Here is a 15,733-nt window from a genome sequence, read left to right on the forward strand (position 1 = left end):
ACAAGTACATTAGAGTGTCTAGTTTGAGAAACAAACATCTCAAAAGTCCTCAATTGGCAGCTTCATTAAATAGTACCCACAAAACAACAGTCTCAACGTCAACAGTGAAGAGGCGACTCCAAGAATCTGGCCTTCTAGGCAGAGTTCCTCTGTCCAGTGTCTGTGTTCTTTTGCCCATCTTTTTTTATTAGCCAGTCTGAGATATGGCTTTTTCTTTGCAACTCTGTCAAGAAGGCCAGCAATTGAAAACAATTGGTCCAATGTGATGGCACGGAGCTCCATTCAATCACTCACATTACAGTGTTTACAACATGCATGTAAACACTAACAAACGTCTTTTTCCAGTGTGAAATAGCATCACACAGGCTCCGATGAAGGCGATTCATACCGAAATGTAAGTCAATTGTTTACTTGTTCCATCAATAAATCTATCAGATTTATGCCGCAACAGAGTGCTCCTTTATTCTCCTGAACAGTCACAAGTTGAAAGGGGGAGTTGTACAAGTTGTACAAGTGAATACATTCAACTGAAATGTGTCTTCTGTATTTAACCCAACCCCTCTGAATCAGAGAGGTGCGGGGGACTAACTTAATCAACAACAATCATCTTCAGCACCCATGTAAGTAAGCTGTAGTTGCCTTGCTCACAAGACAGAATGACAGATTTTTACCTTGTCAGCTCAGGGATTCAATCCAGCAACCTTTCATTTACTGGCCCAACGCTGTAACCACTAGGCCACCTGCCACCCCGGAAGTATCCTGGGGTAAGGAATGTTCTTTATGGAACATCACACACTGATTTGGGTACTGAAAGAAAGAAGAGTCGTCTCAGATAATACTCTGGTTGAATCATATTGTTACGCTTGTGTGTGTTTGCAGGAGGTTCAGGAGTATAAACTCATTAACGATGCAAAATGCAGGAATGAATGAATTCAGCTAGTATTCTGTTGTTTCACTCATCATGTAAATCCTCTTCTCTCTATGACAGTTGGTGCCCTTCTTATTCTCCAGGAGCTCAGCTACATCTTACAGTACAGTTGAGAAGTGGGCAATGTTTTGTAACTTGCATGCTAGGGGCACAAGCCTCCATGACAACAAACCTCACAAAATATGCACACATTGTGAGAGGTAAAATAAACAGTCGGATTCCAACAACACCATGAGCAGAGAGAGCGAGAGAAGGGCTTTCGGGAGAGTGCTCATCAAGGCCCTGATTCCAGCCCAAGTTAAGCGAGCATATTCGTTCAGGGTAGAGATCGAAGAAATTAAGGTGTGGCGGAGGTGTGTGTGCAGATAAGCCGTATTCTGACCTTGACCTAAATCTTCTCGTAATTCCTCCCCCTTTACACTCCAGAAAACCATGAATAAGGTTGAGCGAACCTGCCGTTTCCAAGTGGAAAAAGCATCCACTTAATTTTTTCCAATAGAAATAACAGCATTCTTTATGCACTGTCATTTATACATGAATACGAACGGATGTAAATGAGTAATCTGTTTTGAGAAGGGGATTGTAAATACACATGGATTATTTTTCCTTACGATCCCTGGAGACGAATGTGAAGCCGGCCATATGGAAGCAAACTGAAAATCATATCTTGACATGTATTGTGGCCCCTTTTCCACAGTGAAATAGGCTACAAATAGCTGTGTCGTAAATTCAGAATTGTTATTGTGTGCCCTCGCAATTTGCGTGTATAAAATTTGGACAACCAATCTATAGGCTTCTGTAGGGCTGAACCTGCCAAGCTGATGAATGTTTTAATTATAGCCTATGCCCTGGCTTTTCTCCATTTTACATAAAAATGTGTATTGTGTTAAATATTAGCCACTATCAGTAGCCACTGTCAGTAATACCCATTGATTTATAACTGCTACTTTTGTGTTAGTTTCCTTCAATTTGTAGCCTACATTTTGCATCATTCCATTCCAATCTGTTTACCTTTCTTTCCTCTGTCAAGTCCATGTAAGTAACATTGTTGTCACGCCCTGGCCATAGAGAGGCTTTTTATTCTCTATTTTGGTTAGGCCGGGGTGTGACTAGGGTGGGCATTCTATGTTATTTTTTCTATGTTTTTGTATTTCTTTGTTTTTGGCCGGGTATGGTTCTCAATCAGGGACAGCTGTCTGTCGTTGTCTCTGATTGAGAACCATACTTAGGCAGCCTGTTTTCCCACTATGAGTTGTGGGTAGTTGTTTTGTGTTTCTGCACCTGACAGGACTGTTTCGGTTTCATTCATTCTCTTGTTAGTTTATGTTCAGTTTAAATAAAAATAACATGAACACTTACAGTGCTCTGGTCCACACCTTCTTCATACGACGACCGTTACAGTTGTGCGATCATGCAGGACGTGTTTCCTATTTTAATCAGTTATGGAACTACACATAGCAGGTTAAACATCGAGCCTGGAGCGCGGTTAACAATGACTGTATCGTTGTCAAACAGTTCCATGATTGTAAACATTTTTCCACCTTCCAATATTTCATGGGATAAAACTTGAATATGACAACTTTCAGGATGAATCAAACCACTGTATTCTTTATTCATCAATATATTTTGTGTCTGAAGGCTCTCCAAACCTGTTTTTTTTAAAAATGATTTACACGTACTTTCCTAACCCTAAAATGTGCATAAATACAAAATCAGAGTATTTTTTTATCTTCCAGTTGGTGCTGAAACGGAGACGAAGATACATACTGATACAATTCTTTCATTGATCCATATATTCTGAACTCGTTCTCTAGATAAACTACATCACCAAAAGTATGTCAACACCCCTTCAAATGAGTGGATTGGGCTATTTCAGCCACACCCGTTTCTGACAGGTGTATGAAATCGAGCACACAGCCATGCAATCTCCATAGACAAACATTGGCAGTAGAATGGCCTTGCTGAAGAGCTCATTGACTTTCAACGTGGCATCATCATAGGAATGCTGCCACCTTTCCAACAAGTCAGTTTATAAAATGTCTGCCCTCCTAGAGCTGCCCCAGTCAACTGTAAGGGCTCTTATTTTGAAGTGGAAACATCTAAGAGCAACAACGGCTCAGCCGAGAAGTGGTAGGCCACACAAGCTCACAGAACGGGACCGCTGAAGTGTCTAGTGCGAAAGAAATTGTCTGTCCTCAGTTGTAACACTCACTACTGAGTTTCAAACTGCCACTGGAAGTAAAGTCAGCATAGGAACTGTTTGTTGGGAATTTCATGAAAGCCTAAGACCACCATGCACAATGCCAAGCATCGGCTGGAGTGGTGTAAGGCTCACCGCCATTGGACTCTGGAGCAGTGGAAACGCATTATCTGGATTGATGAATCACGCTTCACCATCTGGCAGTCCTGGCAGATGCCAGGAGAACGCTACCTACCCGAATGCATAGCGTCAACTGTAAAGTTTGGTGGTGTAGGAAAAATGGTCTGGGGCTGTTTTTCATGGTTCGGGCTAGGCTCCTTAGTTTCAGTGAAGGGAAATCTTCATGCTACAGCATACAATTCTAGACATTCTAGACAATTCTGTGCTTCCAACTTTGTGGCAACAGTTTTGGGAAGGCCCTTTGCTGTTTCAGCATGGTAATGCCCCCTTGCACAAAGCAAGGTCCATACAGAAATGGTTTGTCGAGACTGGCCTGCACAGAGCGCTGACCTTAACCCCATCGAACACCTTTGGGATGAATTGGACTGCGAGCCAGGCCTAATCGCCCGACATCAGTGCCTGATCTCACTAATGCTCTTGTGGCTCAATGGAAGCAAGTCCCTGCAGCAATGCTCTAACGTCTAGTGGAAATCCTTCCCAGAAGAGTGGTGGCTGTCATAGCAGCAAAGGGGGGAACCAACTATATAGTAATACCCATTATTTTGGAATGAAATGTTCGATGTGCAGGTGTATATTCTATCGAGTCTGTCGACAACATTCTGATTAAAGGTACATCGTACTCTAAGGGACAGCCTAAGATAAATGCACTGAAAACCCTATTGAATAAAAACTCCACAAGAAAATCTGTTGGCCAGCAAGTGGTAGGGTTTTCAGTGGTTGAATTACATGTATTCAGTACTTACAAGGGAACCACGCCTGCAAAGCCCGTTACGCATCTTCATAAGGTAAGTCTGAATACCAATTACTGAGAAGTGCATAGGAAAGGCCTGTGTAAGAAAGGAGGACAACTTGCTACGAGCATCTTGACTGCCAGAGGTGGCAGAGGGGAGGTCTCTGTTACTTCTGACTGGAGTATACAGGCCAAGGGTGGAGGGATGCTTGTAGAATAAACACTATCTGCTTAGCCACGTCACAGTACCACCCTCACCCCTTTACCTCCAGATCTCCAAACATGGTTTCTATTCTGGTCAGGGGGGGCCCTCCTTTGGAGTGGATGGAGGAGGGGCGGCATGTGATGTGGCACGTGTCGGTCCTTAGGCGCTCGGCTGCAACACGTGAGTGATGCGAGGAGACAGAGGAGCGACGAGCCCCCGCAGCCACCCAGAGGTCTTGTGTGCTACCCATTCCTGGTCTCTTCCTCTTCGGAGCAATTCAGGGACACCCATTTGATTATGAGCCTAGGCTGCAGATGACATGTGCTGTGATCTGAGCATGGCTTTGTCTAACATAGAGTCAGAGGGACACTGCTGGCAGGAAGCTGGGAGCACAAGAGCCGTGGAAGAATCCTGCAGCCATACTATAAAAAGCAACAGTCTCATAAGGTTTCAGGTGTCTAAGGTTCCCATTCCACATTTTAATCCACCTAAGTATGGCTGAAAGTGTTTATCTGGTCCTGTGGTGTGTTCAGCAGCCTGTGAAATCTGCCAAGCACCAATGCATACTCACCTGTATACAGTAATGGCGCCGGAGAGGATGGCTGCTGTTTTATGGGCCCTTAACCAACCATGCTATTTTGTTAGTTTTTTTTTGCATTGTTTGTAACTTATTTTGTACATAATGTTGCTGCTACCGTCTCTTATGACCGAAAAGAGCTTCTGGACATCAGAACAGCGATTACTCACCTTGAACAGGACGAATAATTTTTCTTTAATGAGTCGGACGAGAGGGATATACTCCAGACACCCAACGAGGCCCTCATCCCCGTCATTCGCAGGAGAAAAAGACTGAGATATCGCGGAAGGAGATCGGATTGCCTTGTCAGGATCCGGCGTAAGAGGTAAAACTGTAACATCTTATGTTTCACAGAGTTGTGGCTGAACGACGACATGAATAACATACAGCTGGCGGGTTTTACACTGTATCGGTAGGATAGAACAGCAGCCTCTGGTAAGACAAGGGGCAGCGGTCTATGTTTATTTGTAAACAACAGCTGGTGCACGATATCTAAGGAAGTCTCAAGGTTTTGCTCGCCTGAGGTAGAGTATCTCATGATAAGCTGTAGACCACACTATCCAAAAGAGTGTTCATCTATATTTTTTTGTGGCTGTCTATTTACCATCACACACCGATGCTGGCACTAAGACCACACTCAATGAGCTGTATACGGCCATAAACAAACAGGAAAATGCTCCTAGTGGCAGGGGACTTTAATGCAGGGAAACTTAAATCAGTTTTCCCTCATTTGAACCAGCATGTTAAATGTGCAAACAGAGGGGAAAAAACTGTAGACCACCTTTACTCCACACACAGAGACGCATAAAAAGCTCTCCCTGGCCCTCCATTTGGCAAATCTGGCCACAATTCCTGATTCCTGCTTACAAGCAAAAACTAAAGCAGGAAGCACCTGTGACTCAGACAATAAAATGTGGTCAGATGAAGCAGATGCTAAGCTACAGGACTGTTTTGCTAGCACAGACTGAAATATGTTCCAGGATTATTCCGATGGCATTGAGGAGTACACCATATCAGTCACTGACTTCATCAATAAGTGCTTTGATGACGTCTTCCCCACAGTGACTGCACGTACATACCCCAACCAGAAGCCATGGATAACAGGCAACATCCGCACTGTGTTAAAGTGTAGAGCTGCAGCTTTAAAGGAGCGGGACTCTAACCCGGAAGCTTATAAGAAATCCTGCTATGCCCTCTGACATTCCATCTAACAGGTAAAGCGTCAATACAGGACTAAGATCGAATCGTACTACAAAGGCTCCGATGCTCGTTGGATGTGGCAGGGCTTGCAAACTATTACAGACTACAAAGTGAAGGACAGCCCGAGCTGCCCAGTGACACGAGCCTACCAGATGAGCTAAATTACTTCTATGTTCGCTTCAAGGAAAGTAACACTGAAACATGCATCAGCTGTTCCGGACGACTGTGTGATCACACTCTCCGTAGTCGATGTGAGTAAGAGCTTTAAACAGGTCAACATTCACAAGGCCACAGGGCCAGACGGATTACCAGGACATGTACTCTGAGCATGCGCTAACCAACTGGCAAGTGTCTTCACTCACCTTTTAAAACTCTCCCTGTCTGAGTCTGTAAGACCACCATAGTCCATGACCCCAAGAACACTAAGGTAACCTGCCTAAATGACTACCGACCCATAGCACTCACGTCTGTAGCCATGAAGTACTTTGAAAGGCAGCTGCACCATCGAGATCATCCTGACTGGTTTTACTGCTAATCTTTAATTACTTTTAAGGACTTTTATTATTATTTTTATGGGGGAGATTTTTCTTTAAACTGCATTGTTGGTTAAGCATTTCACTGTAAAGTCTAAACCTGTTGCATTCGGAGCATGTGATGTCATCTGAACTGTCACTGTTGATAGTAAGCTTGAGTTGAGGTCAACAAAGCAAACTATTTTGTTTGTCATTAGCATCCAATAGAAGATGTGTTCAGGGTGATCTGTCAGTTATCTCATACTAGCCTGGAATTGTTCATAGAAGGGTAACACTTCATCAGTGAGAACTATGGTTGAAAAGCAAAGATGAATGTGAGTGTGTGCTTGTATGTGTTTGTGTGACTCTGGTACAATGTGAGCTGTTGTGAAGAGAAGAAAACAAGAGAAACCAGTTGGAAAGGTTAAGGTGGAACAAATGGGATGGAAGGATCAGATTAATCATGACAGTGCCGCTAATGACTCATCCCCCATCCCCACAAACACACACTCGGTGTGTAAAGATTCTCTGCTTCCTTTGAGTGATCTAATTTGAATGGTGAGAGCAGCAGCATTACCATGTCTACTGTGTTGTTCACCATAATGGTACACCCTGTTTCGTGTCTTCCAGTGAAAATGAGCCTACTGTAACGCCTGTCTGTGAGGCTGTATTGGGTTCATTGTTTGTTGTGTCATGTGGATATGTCCTCGTGTGACAGGAATCCTTTCTTTTCATCAGCTTGAAACAATAAAGCAGTGAAATGGATCGGGAGACTTGTGTCTTACTTTATTCGATTTTCCAACAAGTCTCCAACGAGCAGAAATAAGCCTGAAGAAAAGCCTGATGTGTTATTGTTAACGGCAGATTTCCCAAATAAATAATTGTCACAAACCCCCCCATAATGAACCTGTAATTGGATCAGTTTTCATTCCTCAGTGTGTCGGGAGAAATCAGACAGCATAGTGAAAGTCAAGGCAGAACAGTAGCCTGTGTTACGTAGAATAATTATGTAGATTCACCCAATCCTGAAATATGAATGAAATAAAACACTTACCCAAGTTTGTTTAATTTAATTTAGCGTCAAAATAAATAGCCCTAACTATTCCTTGCATTCAGTGGGCTTTGAAGAGTAACTGTGTGTGTGATCCAAGATATGATAAATGTCTCTACCATCTACACATCCGCTGAAGTAAAGTTACCTCTTAACATAAGGACCCCATGTGCTAAACTGTACACAGCAGCATTCCTTAAGTGGCAAGTTATATTTTTATAAATTTAACCAAGCAAGTCAGTTAAGAACAAATTCTTATTTAGATTGACGGCCTACCCCGGCCGAGCTGGGCCAATTGTGCGCCCGCCCAATGGGACTCCCAATCACAGCTGGATGTGATGCAGCCTGGATTCAAACCAGGTACTACAGTGTCCTATCTTGTACTGAGATGCAGTGTTGTAGACCACTGCGCCACTCAGGAGCCCGATATACTGTATGTCTTTTAGACAATGTATTGTGACTTGATCACATTTAAATGTTCCATCAGCATCACTTCTAAATTTGTCATACTCTGTGGGCGAGTGCTTGTTGTGTGTCATAAAACATCTAGGTAATCATTCCAAATGAGTTCATGCTACGGGATGAGACACGGCAGCCACACGTCACTCTCTAAACACATTTTTACGCAATGAAGTATTAAATAATTGTCATCCTTTTAACCTATAAATGCAGCCCTAGGCTTTAGCATGGCTATTGGCTGCTCAATGCATTTGATGCAGAATCTGAATTAAACTGAGGTGCTGGTTCATTCTCTAATGAATTCCACATACCCACACAAACAACCCCCGAGGCGCTCAAAGTTGAAGCTTTGATATAGCCCAGTTTACTCTAGTCATGTCTTGGTGATTGTCTGAAAGTGACAGGGCGTCAATCAGCCTGCAGGGCCAATCATGTATAGTAAATGGGTACGCCAGTCCCTGTTGGGATCTAACAACATGGATCTGAAATGTCAGGTTGGGTGACTGATGGGTAAAATGTGGAGGGCAGGGTCAGCCAGCATACCATCTATTGCTGAACCTTACAGCGGCTACAACTCCAGATAACATGTTTACAGCTCCAGATAACATGTTTACAACTCCATATAACATGTTTACAACTCCAGATAACATGTTTACAGCTCCAGATAACATGTTTACAACTCCATATAACATGTTTACAACTCCAGATAACATGTTTACAACTCCAGATAACATGTTTACAGCTCTAGATAACATGTTTACAACTCCAGATAACATGTTTACAGCTCTAGATAACATGTTTACAACTCCATATAACATGTTTACAACTCCATATAACATGTTTACAACTCCAGATAACATGTTTACAACTCTAGATAACATGTTTACAACTCCAGATAACATGTTTACAACTCCAGATAACATGTTTACAACTCTAGATAACATGTTTACAACTCCAGATAACATGTTTACAGCTCCAGATAACATGTTTACAACTCTAGATAACATGTTTACAACTCCAGATAACATGTTTACAGCTCTAGATAACATGTTTACAACTCCAGATAACATGTTTACAACTCTAGATAACATGTTTACAACTCCATATAACATGTTTACAACTCCAGATAACATGTTTACAGCTCCAGATAACATGTTTACAACTCCAGATAACATGTTTACAACTCCAGATAACATGTTTACAACTCCAGATAACATGTTTACAACTCTAGATAACATGTTTACAACTCCATATAACATGTTTACAACTCCATATAACATGTTTACAACTCCAGATAACATGTTTACAACTCTAGATAACATGTTTACAACTCCAGATAACATGTTTACAACTCCAGATAACATGTTTACAACTCTAGATAACATGTTTACAACTCCAGATAACATGTTTACAGCTCCAGATAACATGTTTACAACTCCAGATAACATGTTTACAACTCTAGATAACATGTTTACAACTCCAGATAACATGTTTACAGCTCTAGATAACATGTTTACAACTCCAGATAACATGTTTACAACTCTAGATAACATGTTTACAACTCCATATAACATGTTTACAACTCCAGATAACATGTTTACAACTCCAGATAACATGTTTACAACTCCAGATAACATGTTTACAACTCTAGATAACATGTTTACAACTCCAGATAACATGTTTACAACTCCAGATAACATGTTTACAACTCTAGATAACATGTTTACAACTCCAGATAACATGTTTACAGCTCCAGATAACATGTTTACAACTCCAGATAACATGTTTACAACTCTAGATAACATGTTTACAACTCCAGATAACATGTTTACAGCTCTAGATAACATGTTTACAACTCCAGATAACATGTTTACAACTCTAGATAACATGTTTACAACTCCATATAACATGTTTACAACTCCAGATAACATGTTTACAGCTCCAGATAACATGTTTACAACTCCAGATAACATGTTTACAACTCCAGATAACATGTTTACAACTCCATATAACATGTTTACAACTCCAGATAACATGTTTACAATTCTAGATAACATGTTTACAACTCCAGATGACATGTTTACAACTCTAGATAACATGTTTACAACTCCAGATAACATGTTTACAACTCTAGATAACATGTTTACAACTCCAGATAACATGTTTACAGCTCCAGATAACATGTTTACAACTCTAGATAACATGTTTACAACTCTAGATAACATGTTTACAACTCCAGATAACATGTTTACAACTCCATATAACATGTTTACCACTCCAGATAACATGTTTACAACTCCAGATAACATGTTTACAGCTCCAGATAACATGTTTACAACTCTAGATAACATGTTTACAACTCTAGATAACATGTTTACAACTCCAGATAACATGTTTACAGCTCCTTGGCCCAATTATGGCCTATTCCTTTTTGATTCTAAACCAATTAAAAATAGGCCTGATTAATTGACCAACCCATTTGCAGCGATAATATATAGCCTAGCAACTGCAACAATGTATCTTATTCATCTTATTATGTTCTGTGTGTGACTGAGTAGGAAACCCCAACTCAGAAGCTAAGAGATCAACCAGAGTGCAAGACATCAATGGCAGCACCACAACGTAGCCTTTCTCTGATGATGTGGTCTTTCTTCCTCCCAGCCAGCATCTTTCCTTGAAATCCTTTACCAGTCAGGATCATTATGAAATATAAAGTCTTTGAAGAGAACACTGAACTAAAAAAATTAATGCAACATGCAACAACTTCACAGATTTAACAGAGTTAGAGTCAATTTAATCAAATTGATTAGGCCCTAACCTATGGATTTCACATGATGACTGGGAATACATATATAAATATGTTGGTCACAGATACCATAAAAAAAAGAAGAGGGGTGGATTTAAAAAAAACGTAAGTATCTGGTCTGACCACGATTTTTTTTTATTTTTTTACCTTTAATTAACTAGGCAAGTCAGATGAGAACAAATTCTTATTTACAATGACAGCCTAGGAACAGTGGGTTAACTGCCTTGTTCAGGGGCAGAACAACAGATTTTCACCTTGTCAGCTCAGGGATTCAATCTTGCAACCTTTCGGTTACTAGTCCAACGCTCTAAACACTAGGCTACCTGCCGCCCCATTTGCCTCATGCAGTGCGAAAAATCTCCTTCGTATTGAGTTGATCAAGCTGTTGATCAAGATGCTGGATATTGCCGGGAACTGAACACGCTGTCGTACACATCAATCCAGAGCATCCCAAACATGCTGAATTTGTGACAAGTCTGTTGAGTATGTAGGCCATGGAAGAACTGGGACATTTTCAGCTTCTAGGAATTGTATAATGATCCTTGCAACATGGGGCAATGCATTATCATGCTGAAACATGAGGTGACGGTGACAGATGAATAGCATGACAATGGGCCTCAGGATCTCGTCACGAAATCTGTGCGTTCAAATTGCCATCGATGAAATGCAATTGTGTTCATTGTCCGTAGATTATGCCTTCCCATACCATAACCCCACCACGACCATGGGGCATTCTGTTCACACTCTGTACACGCTGTCTGACATCTGCCCGGTACAGTTGAAACCAGGATGAATCCGTGAAGAGCACGGTTCTCTATCATTCCAGTGGACATCAAAGGTGAGCATTTGCCCACTGAAGTCGGTTACAACGCCGAACTGCTGTCAGGACGTTAAGGACGACGAGCACGCAGATGAGCTTCCCTGAGACGGTTTCTTACAGTTTGCACAGAAATTCTTCAGTTGGGAAACACCCAGTTTCTTCAGCTGTCGTGGTGGCTGGTCTCAGACGATCCCGCAGGTGAAGAAGCCGGATGTGGAGGTCCTGGGCTGGCGTGGTTGCACATGCTTGGCGGTTGTGAGGCTGGTCTCTAAAACGACGTTGGAGGCAGTTTATGGTAGGGAAATGAACATTCAATTCTCTGGCAATAGCTCTGGTTGACATTCCTGCAGTCAGCATGCCAATTGCACACTCATTCAAAACTTGAGACATCCGTGGCGTTGTGTTACAAAACTGCACATTTTAGAGGGGCCTTTTATTGTCCCCAGCACAAGGTGCACCAGTGTAATGATCATGTTGTTTAGTCAGCTTTCTTGATATGCCACACCTGTCAGGCGGATGGATTATTTTGGAGGAGAAATGCTCACAAACAGGAATGTAAACTAATTTGTGGTCAAAATTTAAGATAAATAAACTTTTTGTGCGTATGGAACATTTCTTGGATCTTTTATTTCAGCTCTTGAAACATGGGACCAACACTTTACATGTTGCGTTTATATTTTTGTTCAGTGTAAGAAGATATGAAGTTTATCTTTATTTTTGTGGACTGTCCTGTGGAGATTAACCTATTTAATCCCATCGGTCACAATAGTGACTGTAAAAAACGTCTCCAGTTATAAGGCTCTATATATGTTACTGACTGATCTATCAACGCATTTCCAGTAAATATTTAAATAATAAAGGGTCTCAATGAATGATGTGCAGTGTCACATGTTTAGTGTAAATTGTCACATGACCAGAGCTGTTTACTTCCTGGTTGCACCATGAGAAGAGGATGGCTGCATCAAAGTTCCCAAACAAAAGGTTAGTAAAGTATGTTAAAATAAAGTTAGGACAAAGATGTTTGGTACACATCATCTTTAAGGTGTCTAGTTTTGATATATGCATTTGCAATTACTCAACTTTGTTCAGTGTGGTCATAGAATGTGTAAACATGTTGACGGCAACAATAGTGACCGGCGGGATAACACAGTGCATCTTGGTATACACATAGTGATACACAGACATAGTTCTTGTTCTACCTAACTTTCTACTCTGTTCTTTCTTTTAGTTTGACTTTGAGTCCAGTTCTGGATATGTTGGATCTAGGTGACTGCCCAGACAAGGCATGCAACATTGCAGTTATCCCTAAAGATGCTGTCCTGAGTGATTGTGATAGCGACGGGTCAGATATGGACTATGGACAGGCCATTTGCCAGCCAGGCTGTTGAATACACATGCTGAACCTATGCAAACAGACCATGACAGGAACAACGTTATCAGTGATGATGACCTACCCCTCACCACCCTCCCCCATCCACAACCTCCCCCACTCCCCTCCATTGTTGTTAATGAAGAGCCAAGGGCCTCTACCCGCCAGAGGGTCCAGTCAAAAGAGCCAAGGGCCTCTACAAGCCATAGGGGTCAGCCAGAAGAGCCAAGGGCCTCTACAAGCCATAGGGGTCAGCCAGAAGAGCCAAGGGCCTCTACCCGCCATAGGGGTCAGCCAGAAGAGCCAAGGGCCTCTACTCGCCAGAGGGTCCAGTCAGAAGAGCCAAGGGCCTCTACAAGCCATAGGGGTCAGCCAGAAGAGCCAAGGGCCTCTACAAGCCATAGGGGTCAGCCAGAAGAGCCAAGGACCTCTACAAGCCACGGGGGTCAGCCAGAAGAGCCAAGGGCCTCTACAAGCCACGGGGGTCAGCCAGAAGAGCCAAGGGCCTCTACCCGCCAGAGGGTCCAGTCAGAAGAGCCAAGGGCCTCTACCCGCCAGAGGGTCCAGTCAGAAGAGCCAAGGGCCTCTACAAGCCAGAGGGTCCAGTCAGAAGAGCCAAGGGAAAAGCTGCAGGTGGTCAAAAATAAAGATTGAGCATTCAAACGATCAAAGAGGCCTGATGTGATTCCAAAACACATAGTACACAGCCCAAATATGCAAACGTTTGGCACGAAACCACTGAGCCATGGAAGGAGATCTTTACTGGTTGCTACTGTTGAAGATCAGGCAAGATATGACAAAGCTTCTCACTGGCCAATCAACACGATGCGCCGGTTCCACAGAAGTCGTCATTGTGACAAACGTACTACCTATGCATGTGAGAAATGCAAAGCGCCACTGCACATTGAGTGCTTCAAGATATACCACGAACAGTAGAAAAGGAGATGAGACCGAATGGAAAAAGGGCTGAAAAAGACAATAAAAGAAAAATAGAAAAGTCGATAAAGGGAGGAGAAGCAGTACAACGGACTCTAGGAAGAAAAGAAAAGTCGATAAAGGGTGAGGAGAAGCAGTACAACGGACTCTAGGAAGAAAAGAAAAGTCGATAAAGGGTGAGGAGAAGCAGTACAACGGACTCTAGGAAGAAAAGAAAAGTCGATAAAGGGTGAGGAGAAGCAGTACAACGGACTCTAGGAAGAAAAGAAAAGTCGATAAAGGGAGGAGAAGCAGTACAACGGACTCTAGGAAGAAAAGAAAAGTCGATAAAGGGTGAGGAGAAGCAGTACAACGGACTCTAGGAAGAAAAGAAAAGTCGATAAAGGGTGAGGAGAAGCAGTACAACGGACTCTAGGAAGAAAAGAAAAGTCGATAAAGGGTGAGGAGAAGCAGTACAACGGACTCTAGGAAGAAAAGAAAAGTCGATAAAGGGTGAGGAGAAGCAGTACAACGGACTCTAGGAAGAAAAGAAAAGTCGATAAAGGGTGAGGAGAAGCAGTACAACGGACTCTAGGAAGAAAAGAAAAGTCGATAAAGGGTGAGGAGAAGCAGTACAACGGACTCTAGGAAGAAAAGAAAAGTCGATAAAGGGTGAGGAGAAGCAGTACAACGGACTCTAGGAAGAAAAGAAAAGTCGATAAAGGGTGAGGAGAAGCAGTACAACGGACTCTAGGAAGAAAAGAAAAGTCGATAAAGGGTGAGGAGAAGCAGTACAACGGACTCTAGGAAGAAAAGAAAAGTCGACGAAAAAGACAATCAAAATGACTGAAATGTTGTTGGAAAAGAAGGTCAATTGATTCAAGACATCCTGTATGACAGTAGGTCTGACTGATCGTAGTTCAAAAATATATATATATATATATATATAAAAGCACTCATTGTCCAGTGGCGCTTTTTAAATATAGATATATATAATTGTATTTTATTCAGTGTAGGCCTCTAATTTAATGAATATTCTACAGGCTACCTCTATCCTAAATGTTACCTTTATGTTCAGTGGGAATGACTCACACGACTGCTATACAGTTGTTAGTGAATGTTGCACTGAAATGTCACAATGACAATGTTACAATGAATATTGCACTAAAGTACAAGTTCAAATGTTACAATAAAGTTACAATATTAATGTTTCAGTACATGTTGCACTAAAGTAACAATGTTGAAATACATTGATGGTTGTTGTCTTTTTGTCTTTGCTCTCAGTATTCACATCGTGTTGTATAAGGGTTTTTGATGTGTAAAATAGTCACACTAGAATGTGACGGGGCATTCTAGTGGCAATGCTGGGGACTGCTAGTGACAGAGTTTTAAATGTGTTAATAACTGGGCTGGGATATATAAGAACTTTTATAACTGCATAGGAGAAATATGTTAATTCAGTATACGTAACATTATCCCACCAGGCACAATTGTGACTGACCATAAAACACACTTTTCCACCTACTTTTCCATTAAAATGTCAAAACATAATGATTGATTACCTTAAAGGGTTACTAATGACTGTCACGCCCTGACCATAGTTTACTTTGTATTTTCTATGTTTTGATTGGTCAGGGTGTGATCTGAGTGGGTATTCTATGTTTCATGTCTTGTTTGTCTATTTCTATGTTCAACCTGATATGGTTCTCAGTCAGAGGCAGGTGTTCGTCATTGTCTCTGATTGGGAACCATATTTAGGTAGCCTGGGTTTCACTGTGTGT

The sequence above is a fragment of the Oncorhynchus clarkii genome, chromosome 10 (genome assembly GCF_045791955.1).
Source record: "Oncorhynchus clarkii lewisi isolate Uvic-CL-2024 chromosome 10, UVic_Ocla_1.0, whole genome shotgun sequence".
Taxonomy (NCBI): domain Eukaryota; kingdom Metazoa; phylum Chordata; class Actinopteri; order Salmoniformes; family Salmonidae; genus Oncorhynchus; species Oncorhynchus clarkii.